We start from the raw sequence: 6,000 nt of genomic DNA, 5'->3' as shown, positions 1-6,000 counted from the left end.
TAAACCTGGGTTCAAGCCCCTACCCTCATGCCTGGCACCAGTGAATGGTAGAGCAGTGTTGTGGTGTCTTTCCTCTCTTTGTTTTTAACTGAAAGGGAAGCCCTTGATTTAAGCACACAGGAAGTTCATCAGCCACATCCAGCAACAGCTGCAGGTTCCAGGAGCAGTAGGTTTTTGTCTGCCAGGCTTTTCTTCAGTGGAGATCTCTCTGAGATATTCGGGAAGGGAGGTGGGTAGATAAAGCGAGCTAAAGGTGGGGAGGTCTGGGCAGGAACTCTCAGTTCTGGAATGTGTGAGTGACTTTTGAAGCTGTGTGGCACCTTGGGGCCATCCTTTCATCAAGTGGGAGGAGTCACTGAAGAGAAAAACAAAGAAGAGATAAAGAGATCAAGATTGAAAACAGGCAGTTCAACCTCTGAACCATAGGAACTCCACAAAGAAACCTGGGTGGAGAGACACCACAGACCTGCTCCACCATCATGGAGCTTCCCCCAGTGGTGTCCATGGTGCTCCCATGTGGCGCTGGGGCTCAGACCCAGGGCAAAGTGTGTTCTCTACTGGGTGAATTCTTGTTATTGTTAGAATGTTGACCCCAAAACTTCAAAATACAGATCCTCAGGAATGAGAGCCTTTTGCAGGCCACTATGCTGTCTCCCCACCCTTGAAACTGTCTCTGGCTGCCATTCTCTGAAAGCCAGGAGAGGGACAGACAGGCTGAGCACAGCCACACAGCAGTGAGCTTCAATCTTGATCTTCCTCCAGCCACAAATGCAGCCTGGTGACTGGACTGTAAGAAGCAACAGGAAGTGTGGAAGGGCCAAGTGGCATCACGAGGTTCTCAGCAGCCAGGAGCTGGTGCAGCCGGGAGGCACATGGCTGGCCTCTCTGGGGCCCAGCTTGGATCCCCAGCACCCAGTAGCCCAAGCGGTGCTCTGGCTTCTCTCCCTCTCTCAACTAAGACGTACACACATGCACACGCACACGAATGGATGACACAGAGAGGTAGACAGGCAAAGAGAACATGAAAGAGACCACAGCACTGAGGCTTGCTCCAATACATGGGGGCAAACTCAAACCCAGGTCCAGTATATGGCAAAGCAGTGAGCTATTTCTTGGGCCCTAAACCAAAAAAACAAACCAAAATAATTAAGGTTGTGAAATCTTCATCTGCGCTAGTAGAGAGCCAGTTGATACTGTTCGGAATTGAAAAAAAAAAAAATCAGTGGGGGTAGGTAGCATAGTGGTTATGCAAAGCGACTCTCACGCCTGAGGCTCCAAAGCCCCAGGTTCAATCTCCCACACCACCATCAACTAGAGCTGAGCAGTGCTCTGGTGGGTTAAGCCCATGTGGCGCGAAGTACAAGGACTGGCATAAAGACCCTGGTTCGAGCCCCTGGCTCGTCACCTGCAGGGGTGTCACTTCACAGGCAGTGAAGCAGGTCTGAGGGTGTCTATCTTTTTCTTCCCCCTCTGTCTTCCCCTCCTCTCTCCATTTCTCTCAAATAATGATGACATCAATAACAATAACAACAATAAAAAAACAATGGCAACAAATGGGAAAATAAATATACAAAAGAAAGAAGAAAAAAGAAAAGAAAAAGGAATTGAAAAAAAAATCAAGAAACAGGGGGCCAGGTGGTGGCATACCCAGTTAAGCGCACATATTACTAAGCATAAGGATCTGGGTTCAAGCCCCCCCACTTTCCACCTACAGGAGGGAGTGCTTCATGAATGGCAAAGCAGGTCTGCAGGTGTCTATCATTCCCTCACTTCTTTCTCCCTCTCTCTCTCTTTAAATATTTTATTTATTTACTAGAGAGATAGGAGAGAGAGAAAGAAAGAAAACCAGAGCGTCACTCTGGTACATGTGCTGCCAAGGACTGAACTCAGAACATTATGCTTATAAGTTCAATGTTTTATCCACTGTGCCACCTCCCAAACCACTCTCTATCTCCCCATCTCTCTCAATTTCTCTGTCCTATCAAATAAAAATGGAAAAAAAAAAAAAAAGGCCACCAGATAGGTGGATTTGTAGTGCAGGCACCAAGCCCCAGTGATAATCTTTGTGGCAAAAAAAATAAAGGGGGGGCGGCATGTGGTCATGCATCCCGGTTAAGCACACATGGTATGAAGCACAAGGATCTGGGTTCAAGCCCCCACTCCCCACCTGCAGGGCAACACTTAAAAAGCTGTGAGGCAGATTTCCCTATCTCCCCCTCCTTTCTCAAGTTCTTTCTGTCCTGTCCAATAAAATGGAAAAACTGACTGCTGGAAGCAGTGGATTCTTCATGCACCAATAACCCTGGAGGGAAAAAAAAATCAAGGAACAACGGTGTAAACATACTATTGTGAGATAACACACAAACAGGCCCTGAGGAATTGAAAGAAGCTGTCCGGGGTGGTGACTCACAGAGGAGCCCAGGCTGCAGGTTTTCACAAAGCCACTGCATGTTGTTTGTTTAAAAAGTAGGCCCAGAGGGAATAAATAAATAATTTTTTTTTAAAAGAAAAAGTAGGCCCAGCACTGGAAGGGAGCACAGTAGATACAACAACAGACTCACAAGCAGCTGGGCCTCCTCTCTCTCTCTCTCTCTCTCCCTTTCTCATAAATAAATATTAAAATAAAAATCAGCCTAGTGGCTTAGGAGGTGCTCAGCTGAGTAAAGCACAGGACTTGCTTACTCAAGGTCCCGAGTATTGGGTGGGAAAAACAGCATAATGGTTCTGCGAAAAAGATTTCCAGGCTTAAGACACGAACATTGTGGGTATAACTGATGCCACCACCATATGCCAGAGCTGAGAAGCCTATGGTTAAAAAAAAAAAAAAAAGTTCTAAGTTGATTCCTGCCACTTCCTATGTCAGCATGAACTCTACTGCCTCCCTCTTCCTCTTCCCCTTCCTTCTCCTCCTCCTCCTCCTCTTCTTCTCTCTCCCTCTCCCCCCTCTCTCTGTCTCTCTCTTGAATATATTTTTGAAAACCCCAGTCCTTGAGGGATCTGGAGGTGGTTTAGCAGGCAGAGTGCATGCCTTATTGTGACTGAGGCCCTAGATTCAATCCCTGCCCCCAGGGCAGGGAGTTCATTTTGCTCCTAAGGGCAGGGTTGGCAGGGGTGTTCAGGACAGGAGTGTCACTGCTAGAGAGCACCTGTTCCCCTTCCCTGCAGTCCTGGCGGTGGCAGCTGTGTCCCCATTGTAGCCCCCTTCAAAATAAAATGCTCCTGGAATTCCCCTGTGTCCTGTGGGATGGTGGGGGTGGCAGCTGTTTCCCCTGGCTCTGCTACTAAGAGCGCAGCTGGACACCTACAGGTGGGGAGGTGGGGGGCAGGGCTGGGGAGGTGCTGGGCATAACTGGGGGAAGAGGAGTGTGTGCAGAGATCCTCTGGACATCCCTGCAGGCAGCTGTGAGGATTCCTCAGGGGCAGGGGGGCTGAGGCAATGCAGGAAGGAGACTGGATGTAAATGGTCCTCTGCTTGGGCTCAACCCTGAGCAGTGGGTGGACAGTTCCGGGGTGTTCTGCAGACTCCTGGGAAACCCCTGCGGTGTGGGGGTTTCAGGCCAAGGCTTCCTGACTCAGAGGTTCTCTCTGCACCCTGTGGGCTGAGAGCATGGGGCCCATTTGTAAGAGACAACAGGACATTCTGGAGCCAACTCCCAGCAGCCTCTGCAGCCTGCACCCCTGTTCCCGGCCAGGTGCCAGCTGTGGAAGGACTCTAGGCCCCACTTTGCACCGATGACAAATGGGGATGAGAAGGGAGTCTGGGGGATAACTCAGTTGGCAGAGAGTGTGCTTTGCTATGTGGGAGGTCCTGTGTTCGGTCCTAGCACCATGTAGGAGCACCGTGGACAAACCAGGGGTCTCCATGGGTGGCAGAGTAATGTTGGGGTGTCTCTGCTCTCTCTCTACCTCCACCTTAGTCCTTATTCTCTCTAATAAATGTTAAAACTGGGCAGGGGGGAGTTGGACGGTAGCACAGCTGGTTAAGCACACCTGGCACGAGGCGCAAGGACAGGCTTAAGGATCCCGGTTCAAGCCCACGGCTCCCCACCTTGCAGGAGTGTCCTTCACAAGTGGTGAAACAGGTCTGCAGGTGTCTATCTTTCTCTCCCCCTCTCTGTCTTCCCCTCCTCTCTCCATTTCTCTCTGTCCTATCCAACACCAATAACAACAGTAACAAGGGCAACAAAAGTGTGAAAAGATGGCCTCCAGGAGCAGTGGATTCCTAGTGCAGGCACTGTGCCCCAGTGATAACTATGGAAGGAAAAAAAATCAATGATGACTCCCCTCAAAAGTAAAGAAAAATAAAAGAGATAAAAGAAAAACCTGGGCTGAGGGGGTCACCTAGCAGATCACAGCCCATGTATGAGCTATGGGTTCATTCCCTGGCTCCCCACTGAGACTCTGGGGGGAGGGGGCCCAGGATGGGTGGGTTGAGGTGGTCACACCCCATGAAATAAATATGGAAGTGAATGACAAATACTGGATGGTTTGCCTCACTCATGCATGCAATATAAACAACTAGAACACTGTAAACCATTAACCCCCAATAAAATAACAACCAACACGAATAAACTTTCAAAAATAATAATAACAACAAAATAATAATAACAGACTGGGATAGATAGCATAACAGTTATGCAAAAATACATTCATGCCTAAAGCCCTGAAGTCTCAGGTTCAAGGTTCAATCCCTGTCACTACCTTAAGCTAGAGTTGAGCAGTGCCCTGGTAAAAATAAACAAGTAAATAAAAATAAAAAATATTAATAATTGGGCAGGGGTAGATAGCATAATGGTTATTCAAAGAGACGCTCCTGCTTGAGGCTCCAAAGTCCCAGGTTCAGTCCTCCACATCACCATAACCCAGAGATGAATAGTACTCTGGTAAAAAAAAATTAAAATAACATAACACAAAATAATCATCATCATCACCAAGCCTGGCTCCTTGTGTGTTAATGTGTGCTCTCAACTGTGCTCACAGCCAGGTCCCCCTTTTCTCTCTGTCTCTCTCTCTTTCTACCTCTACTTCTGTCTCTGACTTTCTACCATTCTGTCTCTATCTGAAAAAAAATACATATATGTGTGTATATACTTAAATTAAGTTAAATTAAAATAAAAATAGCCATACAGCATAGTGGGTCATACAAAAGACTTCATGTCTAAGGCTTCAAGGTCCCAGGTTCAACCTCTGGCACAACCAAAAGCCAGAGTTAAACAGTGTTGTGGGAGAAAAATGATTAAAAATTTAAAATTAAGGTCCAAAAGTAATTCACTTGGACAGTGCACTGCTTTTCCATGTGTGTGATCCAGGTTTGAGACTGCCCCTGTGGAATTGGAGGAAGCTTTGGAACTATGGTTTCTCTCTCTCTCTCTCTCTCTCTCTGCCTCTTTTGGGGCAAAAGTCATCCTGGAGGACTGGGGATACAGCATAGTGTTTCTGCAAAAGCCTCTCATGCCTGAAACTCCAAAGTCCCAGGTTTAGTCCTCAGCATCATCATAGGCCAGAGCTGAGCAGCACGCCAGTCTTTCTGTCTTTCTCTCTGTATCTCTCTCATTAAAATAAAATAATTTATAAAAAAGAAAGAAAGAAAGAAAGAAATACATTGGGATATCTAGAGCCTCCAGCACTACCTGTGAAGATCCCTGGACTTCAGGGCATGATGGGGAGACAGTGGGCCTGTGTGTCTGTCTACCTGCTTGGGGGGTGGTGGTAGACTGGGCATGGGTGACGGGGAGACAGTGGGTCTGTCTGTCTGTCTGGGGCGTGGTGGTGGACTAGGTAGGCACGGGGTGGTGGGGAGGCAGAAAGCCTGTGGGCCTTTATGTATCTTGTGGAGGGGGCACTGTAATGGACCAAACACGGAGGTGGCCAGAATTAGCAGGGCCTACCCACTGGAGAGCCTTTGGGCTGGTCTCTGGCCAATGTCCGCCTGGAGGTCAGGTCAGAGAGACCCCTGAGAGACAACAAGTGGCCACTCTATACCCATAGCTCCACAGGCTG

Source organism: Erinaceus europaeus, chromosome 22, assembly GCF_950295315.1.
Source record: "Erinaceus europaeus chromosome 22, mEriEur2.1, whole genome shotgun sequence".
Classification (NCBI taxonomy): domain Eukaryota; kingdom Metazoa; phylum Chordata; class Mammalia; order Eulipotyphla; family Erinaceidae; genus Erinaceus; species Erinaceus europaeus.
This window is presented reverse-complemented; position numbering follows the sequence as displayed.